The following is a 15,225-nucleotide window of genomic DNA, read 5'->3' on the forward strand; positions in this document are numbered from 1 at the left end:
AGATTTGCACTACTTATATACGATTGATAAATATTTTTATTTACATATTGTTTATTGTTTTTATAGTTTTTAGATTGATTATTTATATGTTTATCAATTTGCGTCGGGTTTACCGGACAAATGTAAAAAAATTGTGAGTAAAAAAAGGATTACCTTTATGTAGTTTATTAAAAATATATATATTGCTTTTTGTTCATTTATTTATTTTTAGTTAGAAATGTATTTAAATAAAGATTAAAAGTGTCTAAATAGACAGTTTTAAAAATATATGTATACTTATTTATTTAATCACCTATGTGTAAAAAAATACAAACACATGATCCATAAATAATGTAAAAGGTAGTAAACGTGGACTGATATATCGGATTTAAATCGGAAAACTGATTTTTGGGGAAAAATATCGGTTATCTGTATCATACCGATCTCGGAGAAAATTCATGGAAACTTTGATATTTTATATGTTGCAATCAGAAAAATCGAACGAAAGGAAAATATATTGTTGTAATAAACCAAATACTAACACTTGCATGAATTAATCAGTAAATAGGATGACTAATATTCTTCTATAGTAAGCCTCTTGGTCATAACATTTGGTAAATATCTAAAAAAGTCTTTTAAATTGACAACCATTGGCTATGAAAAATTTGTTTCTCACACGTCCCCCATCTAAATCAAGTATAGCATAATCTAATAAAGGTTTTAACAAGATGACTTAGTAATATTTTCTTAAATTATTACGAATCTAAATTAAACAGTTGGATTTCAAAGCGTTATAAATGTTTGGACAATGGAAAGCTACTAAAAAATGTATAATTTTGTTTTTTGTCTTAAATATTGTATCCTTAGGATATCAATTTGTGACCTAGAGGTACGAAATAACGGATCGGATCGAAAACATTTTTTTATTACATAGAATTTCGTAAGAGTCGTTATTGGTGGCAAAAAATCTACGTCGCTACTATTACTTACGATAAAAAATGCAGAATTTGGATTTGGTTTATTAATTCAAAGGAGTTTTCGGAATGCTTAGGAAGTTAATTGTTCTGTTTTTTTCTTCCTAATTTCTTTTTCTTGTAGGCCAACCGTTGTTTTATTGTCTAGGACACCAATTAACATTTTCCTTTAATTTTTTTGATAAGAAAGGAAGTTTTGTTTCATAACAGGAATTGTTTTAGTTAATTGACATTTACATAATGACATTTTTTTTACATTTACGAGATGAAATATCATATAAAGAATACTATGTACACTAGAATATGTATCTTGAATACATGTAATACTTTCTGATTTTCCACTGTTTTTTTTTGTGTAGACAGTAGGAATTAAAGCTGTTTGGTAGATATCCCCATGACTTTGATACCTAAAATTTTACTTATTTCTTTCACAGTAGGTTCTTTTTTAGTTAAGGATATAGATTCCAACCTTTTATCATAAAATGCAGTTGATCATATCTTGGTAGTTGATTTTTAATAAAGTCACAAACACTTTTAAAAAGAAGAAAATAATATTTTGCACAAGTTGTTGAAGCCATTCTATACTTACACAAATCTTAAAACACTTCATAGTCAATTTTTTAATGGTAACCGGTTTTTATATTGTTGCACCACGTATTGAGAAGGTTTAATGCATTATTTGGAAATTAATAGTATGTTCATCGTTTCATGTTCAAATCATATTCTCTAGTTAACAAAGGATACTAGCTGTTTTTATAATCATTGTCTCATTTTCACTATACTATCTTTATTCATTGTTGGGGTTGTGCAAATATGTTAAACCATTTTTAATAGTCTACAGTCCAATCATTCTCAGATGTGTGTACTTGGAGAATTTCTAATAGGTAGGTGAGATTTAAAAAAATATATATTCATATACAACATAAAAAATTTTACGCTGGGTAGGGAATATGTGGCTGAAAACATATTTTGGAGGGGGTAAGTTAATTAAATAGTTTGAGAACCACTGGTTTAAAATTTTGATATTATTGTACATAAGATACCAATGAGAATACAATAGAATAGTTAATTCCCTTTTAAACTTTAATTTTTCAAATTACCATGCATTGTATACTAAAAAATGAAGTGTAATAAAATAATAAGAGACATTTGATACTTCAATCTCAATTTGGCACCTAAATTAAGATTTTCCAACACATCTGAAATTTGGTGCGTATGCTTATTTTTATACATAGTATTTAAATATAACAAGCCGTATTCGATTTTCTAACTTTTTGGTTGTCAGCCCGCCCTATGCAATATGTTGAAGATAAAAAAGATATTAAGCTAAATTTGGATCAACTTCAATTGATGTTATTTTCCAAATATATATATATTTTGTTGAAATAATTGAGAAATAAATTTTAATGTAAATTTAATAAGCTCAATTTGTTTTTACATAAGAAAATTAACTTGAAGTATAAGGATAGGCTTAGTTTTTTCTTTAAAAATGTAAATTTTAGGGCCGTTGAGCTACTTCTTAATATTTTTCAAAAACTCTTGAAACTTTTTTGAAATGTATGCTGTAAAATTATATCCATTTTTTAATCCAAGCCTTTTCCAAACTTTTCATATAAAATTGATTTTATTGTCAATCTATAAAAACATCCAGGTCGGATGTTTTGAAAATTGTACCAATTGTTATTTTCTGTAAAATTTAAAATATAGTAACTGTTAGGATATAATCTGCTTTTATGATGTGGTCGAGTCTTGAGAAGTTACTCTTCTTTCTAAATTTATTATCTCACAAACTCCACAATTCCACATTCGTAGATATGATGAAAGGAGGACTTCTTACAAAGTTTGCAATGCTTATTTCTTTCATCTGGTCTGTATTTAGTGGGGAAGACTGTAGATATAGAAAGATGATAAATATCTCATCCACTTCTTCCTTGAGGTTTTTAATGGGTTTAACTTTGGCGATTTCCATCCCATTTTCTGGACACCTGAATTTTCCCATCCCACCCTAATGAATTTTTTTGAAGACCAAAAATACCAGAGTGTATAATCTTTTCTTTTCCTCATGCTCCCTTCTGAGTATTCAGGGTATACAGTGCATTATAGAATGGAATGTGTGGGCCCATGCTTATACACATAAATGATTATATTAGATCTTATAAAGTTTATGGGATGAAGCTGTAGTAGGTAACTCCAGAGTGTTGCAACAGTTCATCTTTACTCTTGAAGTGGGCATTAACATTAACAGGTTCTTAAATACCTTAAAGTGGAAGATCCCAGACATGGATACACTCCAAGAGGAATACATACCTCTCAATAAGGCTCCTCTTTGAGTAAAGTAATTTTTTCCGCAAGTTGAAATCTCATATTTCGGGAACAAGTTTTTTTCATCTTTAATAGAAAAATATTACAACAAGACTTCAAAAATTTTAAAGATTTTTTACATTTTTTCAAATTATTAATCATTAAACTATATACAAATATAGTTTGTATTTGTTTTTCTAAATTAACCTAAACATAATTGGATTATCGAATCAATTGTTATTATACACTACAATTATTCATCTTTAAATTATTTCAAAATACCAGTGAATGTTTTGCTAAGCAAACATAAAAACAAGGGGATTATCGGATGAATTTTTATTTCATATTACCATTATTAATGATTAAATTATATCAAAATATAAGTGTATGCTTTACTTAACAAACTTTAATATAATTGGAGAATCGGATGAATAGTTATTGCAAACTACAAATGGTAAATAAAGTTTTCTGTGTCTGTCATAAACTTTTTGTTCATAGAGATGACTTTTGAAAATTCAAGATGGTGTTTCTTGAACATTTTTTTTGTGCAATTTGTTTATCTCTTTACAGTATTCACCTTGTTCATATTCAAGTAAAAGGGAGATTTAATAGAAGTTGTGTCATTATTTATTGAGTGACATCTTCTACGCTGCCTAATGGAAAAAAGTATTCTCGTAGTCAACTAAATTTGAGGGAAATATATGAGGTGGTAGCAGTTTTGCCAATTGATTTATACCTATGTTGCAGACCACCCCGATCTAAGAATCTTAGCTATGGAATTCCTATCTTATACTAGAACTAATATTCTTGGATATGTCAAACATTCCCTGAAAAATGAATGTATGACTCATAATTGACCAAAATCTGCTTAAAAAATATTGGGACGCTTCAAAATACAAAGTGGCTACAAAAAAACATATACGACTTTTTAAAATTTAATAAATAAATCTGTATAGCTAATTATTAAGTGAAAGTATTTATTAAATTTAATAATCAAGATTGAACATAAAATAAGTAATGGAAATTTGAGCCCTCAGCTCAAAGCCTCCCTCTCTTCCTTCTAGGATCCCCGAAAATAACAATCAAAGGGAATTAGAACTGGCGATGAGAGGAGTCTTTTGTCGAAATTTTGTTATGTTGTTCAGAGCAAAACTTTTGAGACTTTTATGGAGGTGTGACAAGGAGCATCATCTTGTTATCGAACATATGCTGTATTTAAAAATTGGTATAAATCCAGGAGTTGGGACTCCCGGAGCACCTGAATGTAGGGAATTGAGCTCATTCTTAGCCCATTGACAGGAAACAAGTGCAGTGGTATGACTTTACCATCTAATGAGACTGCAACCTAAACCATAGCGGAGGCTAGAAACTTGGTAGTACCAAGGCTCCATTCGGGATTTTTTTACTTGTAAGAACGTTCTGAACAGTTCTTTTGGTCACTTCGACGATTTATGCTATTTTCGCGGAATTGTTGGCGTAGAGTTGATCAATAGTTTATTACCTTTGGAGTCATTGCTTCAACATCTTTAGAAAAACTTCCACATATCACACTACTTTTAAAAGCTTGAAATGATCCTAATGACGTTTTTGGATTTGAAGAGTATCAACGATTTTAGATGTAAAAAGCAAACTACTTAACTGGAAACTTTTTTCTAGCCACCCTGTATATTATATGAAGTAAAAACATATATGGAACTTGAGTTATAAACATGAAAGAGACAGTTTATAAATTGTACAAAGTAGAATCTTTTAACATTAGTCTTTGTTATATATGTATATCCATAATTTATCTTCAAAAGCAAGAGCTAAAAAAAGCTTTAAATAACGGGCCAACCGTTATTGTTTACTTATTTTAACACAGACGTATTAAAGACCATGGATTAGGAAACAAGTTTATAACTTATTAATTGAAACCCAAAGAACATATTATAGTCAATGTATTCACCCTCAGAATTTATGGCGAACTCTAGGTTGTAGGTAGATGTTGTTGCATACCCTTCTCATACTCATGGATGTCCAGGCCTTGCTGACAGAGGTATTCAGGCCGTGGTTGCTTTTGTAACGTCTCCTGCAGGACTTGGATTACCCGTGCCAGTATATGGAATAGTCTAAGGGGTTGAGTCTGGGCTCTGCTGGGACAGAAGTCCTTTCCCCAAAAGTTCATGTTAGCCTTGAACCACTCTTGGATTTTATTTACAGTATGGGCAGGTGCTCTGACTTGTTGGAACATCCAAGGATAATTGGCAAGGATGGATTTGCTCCATATGAGAACTTTGGTGTCCAGAATTTTTAACGTACTCCTCAGCTTTCAACTAGTATTCTAAACGGAATCACAAAAAATTCATAGCCTTCCCGTTGGATGTAACCAGTCCTAATATGATCACTGAAACAGGGTGTTTATTGTTGGAGACACGTCAGTACTTCTCTGCTACATCCCAGAATGTCACAACTCGATTATTTTGCCTGTTGAAAACAGAGTAAACAGTAAAGGTCTTCTCATAAAAAAACAACAACTTTTCTGTGTGGTTCTGTCAAAAGAGACCCGAGAATATAAGATGATACTTTCTTTTACCTTTTTTACAGGCGTAGATACCGTTAATAGGGCTTGTTCATGTTTCAGGGTATCTCAGCAATGGAGAACTTTAGCTTTTTCTGGAAGAAGGACTACAGGGGACTACGGATACAGAGGATTTCCGATTTCTTGCCTTGTCCTGGAGAGTGTTTGAGGTCCTCCATACCTTCAACCGCCTTGATACATTGTCAATTGTCTTCCTTGAGGTCCCAGTCTGACACAGGATGGCCTTTTTGGACAATCCCCTGCGGAGGATCGCTGCGACCTCAGTCTTCATCTTGAACTGTGTGTTCAGGGTGGCAATTGGGACAGTGTTTTTTTAGCAATCGACAGTTAAATATATGATCTACAACATTGATCATATGAAAATTGTAAAAAAATGACTCTGAACTTCTCAAAATTTGAATAATAGAAAGAACTAAATTATATCGGTTCACCAGGTATTAAAAATAGCAAAAAAAGAAAAGAACCTTAAATGCTTTTTCTGAAGGCCATGAACTATTAAAGAAATTTTTTTTATTTTAATTTCTTTATTTTGGTTCTTCGATGATATAAATTCAGTCAAAATTCAAAAGCGCCTTTCTAAAATTGTCGACTATATAGAAATGTATGCAATTAAACAACAATTATTTGTTTGACATTTATGTATTATTTTATTCAATGTAACTACCCTCAGCGTCAATCACCTTCACCTGTCCCTGGAGCTCTTGCAGGCAATCTCCACATCCGCAGGTGAGATCCTTGCCCACTTCTTCTTCATGGTTGCCTTCAGGATGTCCACGCTATTATGGTGCTTTCAGCAGACATCCCTTTCCCTAGAAGAAGTAATCCAACGGATTGTAATCTGGGGAATTAGAGGGCCAGGTCTCGGTGACCAGAAATCGTAAAAGTTGGTCCTGATGAACTCTTGGCAAATCTTGGACGTGTGGCAGAGGATAGAGTCCTGTTGCCACGTGTAGGGCTCAGGGACGTTTGCCTTCACCAATAGAAGCACAACGGACCTCAATCACTCCACATACACAGTAGAATCGACATTTTATCTCTTCTTGAAAAAGAATGTTGGCATGACCTTCCCTGTTCTGGTTAGGAAGCCCAAGACCATGATGGAGCTGGAGGTCTTGGACTCGTACACATAGGGGGCATTGTCCTTGAACGTGGAGAGCTATATGTCATTTCGAGAGTTCCTTTTTCCTTCAATAATGAATATTTTCTCATATAAGAAAATGATGGTGTGACCTGCATTGGACGTCTTGAGTCTAGAGAGAAGAGTCATGCAGGAGGCCAACCTGACTTCGTTCTGTTTCTCAGTCACCAGATGACGCACAAACAACTGTTAGGAGGTCATACCAAACTCCCTAATGCCTTTTGGATGGTGCTGTGAGACACACAGTTCCTCCTGGCTAGTGTTGTCTGATTCAAGGATGGATAAGCGGCCACAGTCCTCTGCAGACTTGCCACAAACCTAGGAGTGACTTTACAATCACTTCAGGTACTATGTGGGTATTTTTCCTCCTTTTCCTCATTTTTAAACCAGGTGTAGATGTCTTAGACAGTGCTCCTGGTGTATCCCGTGAGCTTGAGATACTGCTCTATGGCCTGCACGAGTAAGTTCGATGACCATTGATCTTTTGGTTTGCTCCATCAGTCTAAGTGTTTATTTTGAAAAAATTGAAAGAAAACTATTCACAAGGCTTCAACCTCCTAATTGAGACAATCTGATGCTAACTCAATGCAAGGATACCAGTGTTATTATCAATTGAATGTTGTCCGGATTTACCTAGGCAAGCTTATAGCTAGGGATGAATCTTGAATAGAAAGTGAAAGTGACTTTGCATGACGCCGGGAAGAATCGTGCGCGAGAAGAAATATTCAAGTTTCTTTAAAAGAGCTAGGTTTTTTGGACAATACCTTGACATGATCGCCCCCCCTTGACATGGATTCAAGAAGAACTCCACATATTAATGGAACAAAGGAAATGTTTCCCTTATCAGCAAAATCAGCAAATTGACGAAGTTTAGTACACAGACTTGTATAATCTTGATTTTGTGCTTGTTTTATCTTGTTCAACAACATCTCCAGAACAATGCAGCCACTATGGATACTTCAGAGAGTCCACATTTGGGTGTGAGCTCTTGTTGTTTTCCCTCTCCAAAGTGCCCTATACAGGAAAGTCCAGTGGGGTCAAATTTGGTGAATAAGGGGGCTATAATTTGAAAATAGAGACGTTTTTTTTAATAATGCAGTTAGTCAACTAGATAAAAAACAAAACCCAAAGAATATAAATAATTTAAGTACATACACTTTTGAACAATTTTAATAATTGCATTACTTCAATTTTGTATCGTATTTTTTTTTACTGTCCCACCCATTTTGAACTCGTACATATCAATTAAAATGCTTCAAAATACTTTTGTAAATACTACAAAGCAGAAAATAATAATTTTTTACTTCAAAATAATCCGAAAAGCATGAGGTTAGGGTATTGAATATATATATTTTATTATTCTTATGGTAAAAAAATAACATTTTTGTTGGTAATTATTCTTATCTTTTAAATATAAATTATTTTATGTGAATTATTATGTCAGTTTAAACAGCACCTTTCAGTTTTTGATGAGTTTTTGTGTATTGTATAAAATAATTACTTCAATATTAAAATATTTGAGATAACGTTTTACTCCTCAGTCATCATATTGAAAAAAAGAAGATCCCCAGAAATCAAAAGGAAATACTTTTAATCAACAAAGTTAATTAAATTTACTAAGCCCGATTAAAAATGATTATATATAATAACGAAGACTAAACAAGGCATTATCAAGATAAATAAAGAATTGCATTTCTTCCCAGGGCTTTTAAGGTGGAGGCCATCATTAGTGAAGTGCAAGTTATAATTTATTATTCCAGATGTAGTAAAAAACCCATACCAACAAATTTGGAAGGTATAATAGAGAAAGAACTCGATGTTTGACTTAATTTTTCCGACAATAGTCGTTAATTCGGACTTTTGGGTACTAGTATGGAAGAAAAAAAGAACTTTGATTTTTATTGTCGTTTTTCTTATTATTGTTTTTTCATTAACTCATATCAGTTATGTGTAAGGAGTGTGTTATAATAACTTTGAATGTTTGTTTGTGTTTGTTTGTTAGAATTGTAAATAAAGGTATACCTATTGGGCTTTAAAAAATAAAATAAAAATAAATATTGTATTTAATCTGATTAAATGATTATGGAGAATGGGAAAAAATATTGGTGAAAAATGTATATTCAAAAGAAATGCAGTATTTGTATAAATTTTGTGGTATAAATTATCCCAGTTCACTAACAGAGATTTTTTTTGTATACTGGTGGGCTTATGTTTTATATCAATTAATTTCAAAAAGGATATGTACTCTACATAATAAAACTTTTCCCTTCTTTATACAAATAATTGTAGTTGATAACATTATTTAAAACCTTCTTAATAAATTACAGAATTTTTGAATAAGTCCAAATCTAATTAAGTAACTTCCCAAAACATATTTAATACAGGAAAGTTATGATTAATGAAAGATTCACATAGAAGCAAATATATAATATACACATGATACTTAAAGGCTATTTAAGCATCTGGGGAGGAAATATGCCCCAGGGAAATAACAAATAACTTTATATAGATATACATTCCTTCAGTTTTTTTTATAAAAAAAATACATAAATTGAACGAATAATATAACATTTATGTTTGAATATTTTTATTTGAGAATGTTGAGGTTTTGTTGTAGACGCAAAACATTTAAATTATGATGAAATAGATTGTACTTATAAGTTATAATAATGAAATTATGTATTACTTTATATTGATTTCATTTAGATAATTTCTAGGTATACTATGGAATCCAACAGCTCATTATCATTTTCTTAATTGTAAAAATTAAACTACAGACAACAAGATTTTTATGCATTGAAACTTATATAAAATACGCTGCAATTTGATAATGATAAAATTAATTTCCTTTCTGGGGCGGTATAGATTTACTTCGATCTAAATAATATTTTATGTTTCACGTATATTACTTTATTTTTTGAATAGGTCTAATGTTAAGTGTACACAGTACACCCTTTTTGTGTATTCATTAATTGTTCATCACTGATTCTGATAAGTTTTGGTGAGGGTGTTTATTCTAGATAAAAAAACACCTTCGGCTGGAATTTTAGACTTGTGGGAGCACAAAGGCTCATTTAGGAGTCCCATGAAGCTTGAACCTTTTCAAAGTTTCATCAGACTTCATTGGAACATAACTCCAATCACAGTTCACGAATAAAAGAAATATTTACTTTAAAATACTCACAAGAGCACGTGCTTTAGTCTAAAAAATTTTAAGCAATAGTATTTGTGCAAAAAACAACAACATGAAAATATTATTGTGAAATATTAAAATAGCGGCCTAGCCAATCAAAAAGTTCTATTATGCCAATCTTTTGTCAGGAGCTTAACAACTTACACCTTATGAGTACGCAAAAACTTCAAGTATGATATTTATTAAATCATCTTCATTTAGGCCAATAATTAGAATAGGTCATAATAGTAAACTCCTAATGTTTCTTTAAAAAAAAAGGATTTTTTTTCAAAATTATTGAATGTTAATTTTTTGGCATTAGGTACTTTTCTGAACCTCTTTATGGACAATTCCGATCCCTTATTACGTATTTAGGAGTTTCATTAGGAAAAAAAATCGTGTATTTTTTAAAATGTTAAACTTTTTACAAATTACGGATAGGGGAAAAAATAATTAAATTTATCATACATAATAAGTTGTTTATAAATTCAATTTTAAAAAAGTTAGTTAATTTTTCTACTCAGGATTAAATTAATTTCTGGATGGCTCATATTAAGCAATATGATGCCCTTCCTTAGTTAGTTATTTAAAATCAGTCTCTTCGCCCTTCGGCCTCTGATCTCAATCCAACTGCCTCACTGATATATATAAAAAAAATTACGACACTGAAAATAGGATATTTCTAATATTTTACTGGTTCGACTCACATAGGATAATAACTGCGTCCAGTTCCTAACTGACTTTCATATGCTTGTCCTAGAAATTGATGTATATATAAACCAGGGGTCGAGTCTAAGGTTGTGTCTTTTCTAATGGAACCGGGATGGATACTGATGACTCAAACTTCACTCAAAATATATGAACTCGAGTTCAATTATGTCATAAACAATGTTATTCAAAAACATACAAAAATGAAATATTAAGTGAAACAGTTACGTAATGGTTTCAGAATAAACTGTTGAATCCAAATTCTATATTTACAGACTTTTTGAAAGACTCATGATATAATTTAAATGTATGGGTAGATAAAATGCGGTTATTTTTAAATTGTTACTTTCGAGTAGATTTTCTGTAAGGACCTGCAAATTTGTATAATTTGTCGATTAATTTCATATCTTTTTTATTTCATACTTACACTTAAATACCAAAGCAGTTACGATAAATACATACCTAAATCAATATTTTAGTTTAAATTTAAAGCTTCTGGGTATGATTACTTACCAATAACACTCAAATTTACGAGAAATACGTATATATATCTGAGAAAATCAATACTGGAGTAAAAAAATATGGCTTTTATAGTAAATCTAAGGTAATTTATGAAAATACTAAAAAAAAGCCTCAAATTTAACTTTTAGATTGTCTTAAAATCCTTTCGAAAGCATTTAAAAGGTGTTTTTAAATTGACAAAAAATCAAATTAGTCCGTAAAGACAGAATTTTAAAGGAAAGTGGCGTATATATTGTATATAAAATGCTCTCAGCTCCTGAGGATATAACACATCATTATTTGTTATTCTGTTTGATATTAAAGCTTTAAAATTTAGCAAAACAAAATCTAAAGCCTTGGTTTCAGATGACACTCCTCTATTCCTTTTTAAAATCTTGAACAAAATCAAACTTTTGGAAACGTCATCATTTAAGTGACTAATCCTTTAATATTTAGCTTTACCAAGGACTTTAAAATACCCACAGTGAGACAATCCACGAATGTGAGTTCCATGAAAAAATTTGCCCCAACTCTCGCATGGCATAAAATCTTAGTTAGTTCAGTGGAGATATGAAATTGAACAGTAAACTTTCCGCCATTTGTTATTTATCTCAGAGGATTAAATATCATATTTCTTTAGTAATTTTCATTTTAAGATGACAAGTGGAAGGTATAATGTGGGCATTTGCTACTCTCGTAAGTGGAAACTTAAATCTTCTGTGCTCAAATGGTACAAAATTATGATAAATAGTCAGATTTTCATTATTGATTCCACATTCCTCCAGAGATGCAAGATGAAGAAAAAAAAATACTTTTCCCTAAAATTTGCCGGATTATATCTATTAATGAATCTTCTTGATGTAAAGGCTTGGATTACTAGATTATAAATTTTTTTATGAAAATCATTCAGGATATCAACTGTACTTAGTAGAACTTTCCTTTCATAAATTATCCTCTTAATATTAGAGGCTTTATAATTAACCCTCATTGAAAGCAACTTTATTTTTTTATTTTGATCATTTTCCACAATAACTTTCTTTGCCGTATGACTGAGCAAATTCTGAGATTCTGAAGGAGTTCATTGTGTTAGTAATGTAAGTCCATGTGAACAATTAACTTTCCCAAAGAATTCAATCAATTTTTTCTGGATCTATTTTGTTCTTGGGTGGATGAATCTAGAAGGTTAAATCCACCTTAAAAATTTATTTTCTGTCTTCCTCATAATTTTTCTTCACTTATAATATAACTGGGGGAATTTAAAATGTCTAGATTTCGAACCAATTTGGGCTTCAAGCTCCACTAAATAATAGTCTGAAGATGTTTCAGGTATGTAAAAGCTTTTTTCATTTGGGAGAACAAAAAAAGAAGACTAGAGCCAAGTCTATTCCTGATGATTGTTTCCCTCTTCTATAAGAAATATTTTAGTGAGGACTCCATTTCTTTATGCAGTCCATAAGATTGAACCTCAATATTAAATTCGAGTCTTAAAACCCTTGATGGGAAGAAAAATCGACTCACAATTCTTTTGATACAACTGCCATTTTTATCTAATTTTCTCTATATGACACTTCTTCTACGCGAGATAAAACAACATTAATATCTATCTCCTTCATACAGCTCTCTCCTCCCTATAAAAATACTTTGCTTATGAATAAAATTAAGATTATTGGCGAAAATGTGTAATATATAATTAAATAAAAAGAAAAAAAAGAATTTACTTAACCAATTCGAATATTTTACCTTTAAAAAAATATATCTGGTAAGAGCTATCGAAGGAAGAATTTTTACGAAGGAATATGCAATATGGAGTACAGTTTATACAGAATATTTTTGAGATTATTTCTATGTAATATGGTTCACTGGTTGTTTTTGCTCTTTTCAGAATTCTATTAAATATATGTAGTTTACATCGTAGTACTTTTCTGCAAATATACTTTTGAGAATCTAAGTAACTATTTTTCCGCTTTCCCTTGAATATAAAATGTAAAAAAAATAAAAATATCTCATGGTATGATAACTTTTTCTATAGGACGCACTTTAAGTCATTGACTGCTTAATTTTCCAGGGAATTTTCGTTGATTGGTACACCAGGAAATATTTTTTTTATATTACGTTAATAATTTCAGGTTTCTAAAGATTTAACTAGAATTAAAACATATCTGGCTAGCTAGTCTTTCAGCAAGATAGTTTGTATGGGACAGTTGGAGTTACTAAAAGTCATGGAAAAGACTGATAAATACTAAAGGTAGATGAGATTGTCCTGGGAGTCTATTTTTAAAATCCAACGACCTTTTAAATTTTGCTGCAAGATAAAATAGCATAGATGCATTTTATACATGCTTAAGGTCTGACCTACATCGGGCAGGTACTATCCAGGGAGGAAACAATGTTAAATAATTCCATGTTATTAATAAGGACGACAAGGTCGTTACTTGTTATTTACTTCCACTGATAGGTCAGCTTATCTTGCTCCTCCAACACCAATCTTCATGGTAGTAAAAGTTATTTCCAATTACGAAATCAAAACGACGATATTAATTGCTCCAATGTTGAGGACCCATCACTTAGAGTAAGGAAAAGACTGAGAAGAATAAATCCGAACAACAATATTGAGTCCATTTACCCAAAAAATATATTTTGAAAAACCATTTCATAGACTCAGACCAACAATGGCTTCCTTACAGAATATCAATATCCTCCAAGGCTGAGCCTAAAGATAGACTATGTTCCTTATATCCATGAGAGTTTGATAATTCTTCCATCATTTTAATTAGTTTCAAAAAATGATTTTGGTAATAGAAATTTTAAAGAGTTTATTAATAACAGAATACTACCAAACTATACTTGCTCCGATTGGCTCAATACTAAATCCCGGCAATTAGGGACTCATATACGATACAGCGCTTTATAATACAAGAGTTAAACTAATTCCTGTTCCGTGCGATCTACTAAAGTATATATTGATGTATATCAAAAAATTAAATACATTTTTTCTTTACGTCCATACTTACAAACATAATTTATTCGGGACAGTAAAATAACTTGATTATCATAGTGTGTATATAGATATGTAAACATGCCATTTTATCAAACAAAATTTTTTATAAAATATTATGTAAAATGGTTACGTATAAACTATGTGGTTTGTTCCCCTTTTAAAATTAATTTAATTTAAGAAGAAAAGAGTTTATTAGAATATAGTAATATCTAAGTCTAAATAAAATTTTATTAAGTACAGACACTAACTTAAAATTTGTATCAGTCTGTACTTTTTCAATCGTACTAATAAAATTCCATACTTTCTTGCTCGACAGTCTATCTAAATATATGTAGTGCCTCTAGTTTTATTTTTTTCTTGAGTTTACTTCTTTGTAAGTCTGTTTCTTGTCCTTTTTTGTTATTAATTTATCCGTTTACTATACAAAATAAAGCATATTTATTTTTTTGTCATATAAGGGTGAACGAGTTATCTAATGTTGGATTGGTAGGATGTTTTGAAGACATTATATTCATGACTCCGACAAAAATAATTAGAAAGTTTTCTTTTTATAGTTAAATTTATTTAAAACAGGGGTTTCCAAAAATTAAAAAAAATAAAATAAAAACATTTAAACAAAAAACATTTTAAATAATCAATATATCAGTTTGGTGAAATCCACATAAAAAAGTTGTATTTTCAAATTAAAAAAAACTCAGTTCATTTCAATAAAGGTGTGTGTGGGCTTTAATGCCTCGGCCCAGGAGATAATAAGAGGTCTTGATAGGATGAAATTTATTTTGGATGAAGTACAGAGTAGTTACCAACTTGCTAACCTTGGGTAGTTTATATCGTAAATATCCTCTTAAACAATCACTGGAGACATCCCAACATTCT

The sequence above is a fragment of the Lepeophtheirus salmonis genome, chromosome 13 (assembly GCF_016086655.4).
Source record: "Lepeophtheirus salmonis chromosome 13, UVic_Lsal_1.4, whole genome shotgun sequence".
Lineage (NCBI taxonomy): Eukaryota > Metazoa > Arthropoda > Copepoda > Siphonostomatoida > Caligidae > Lepeophtheirus > Lepeophtheirus salmonis.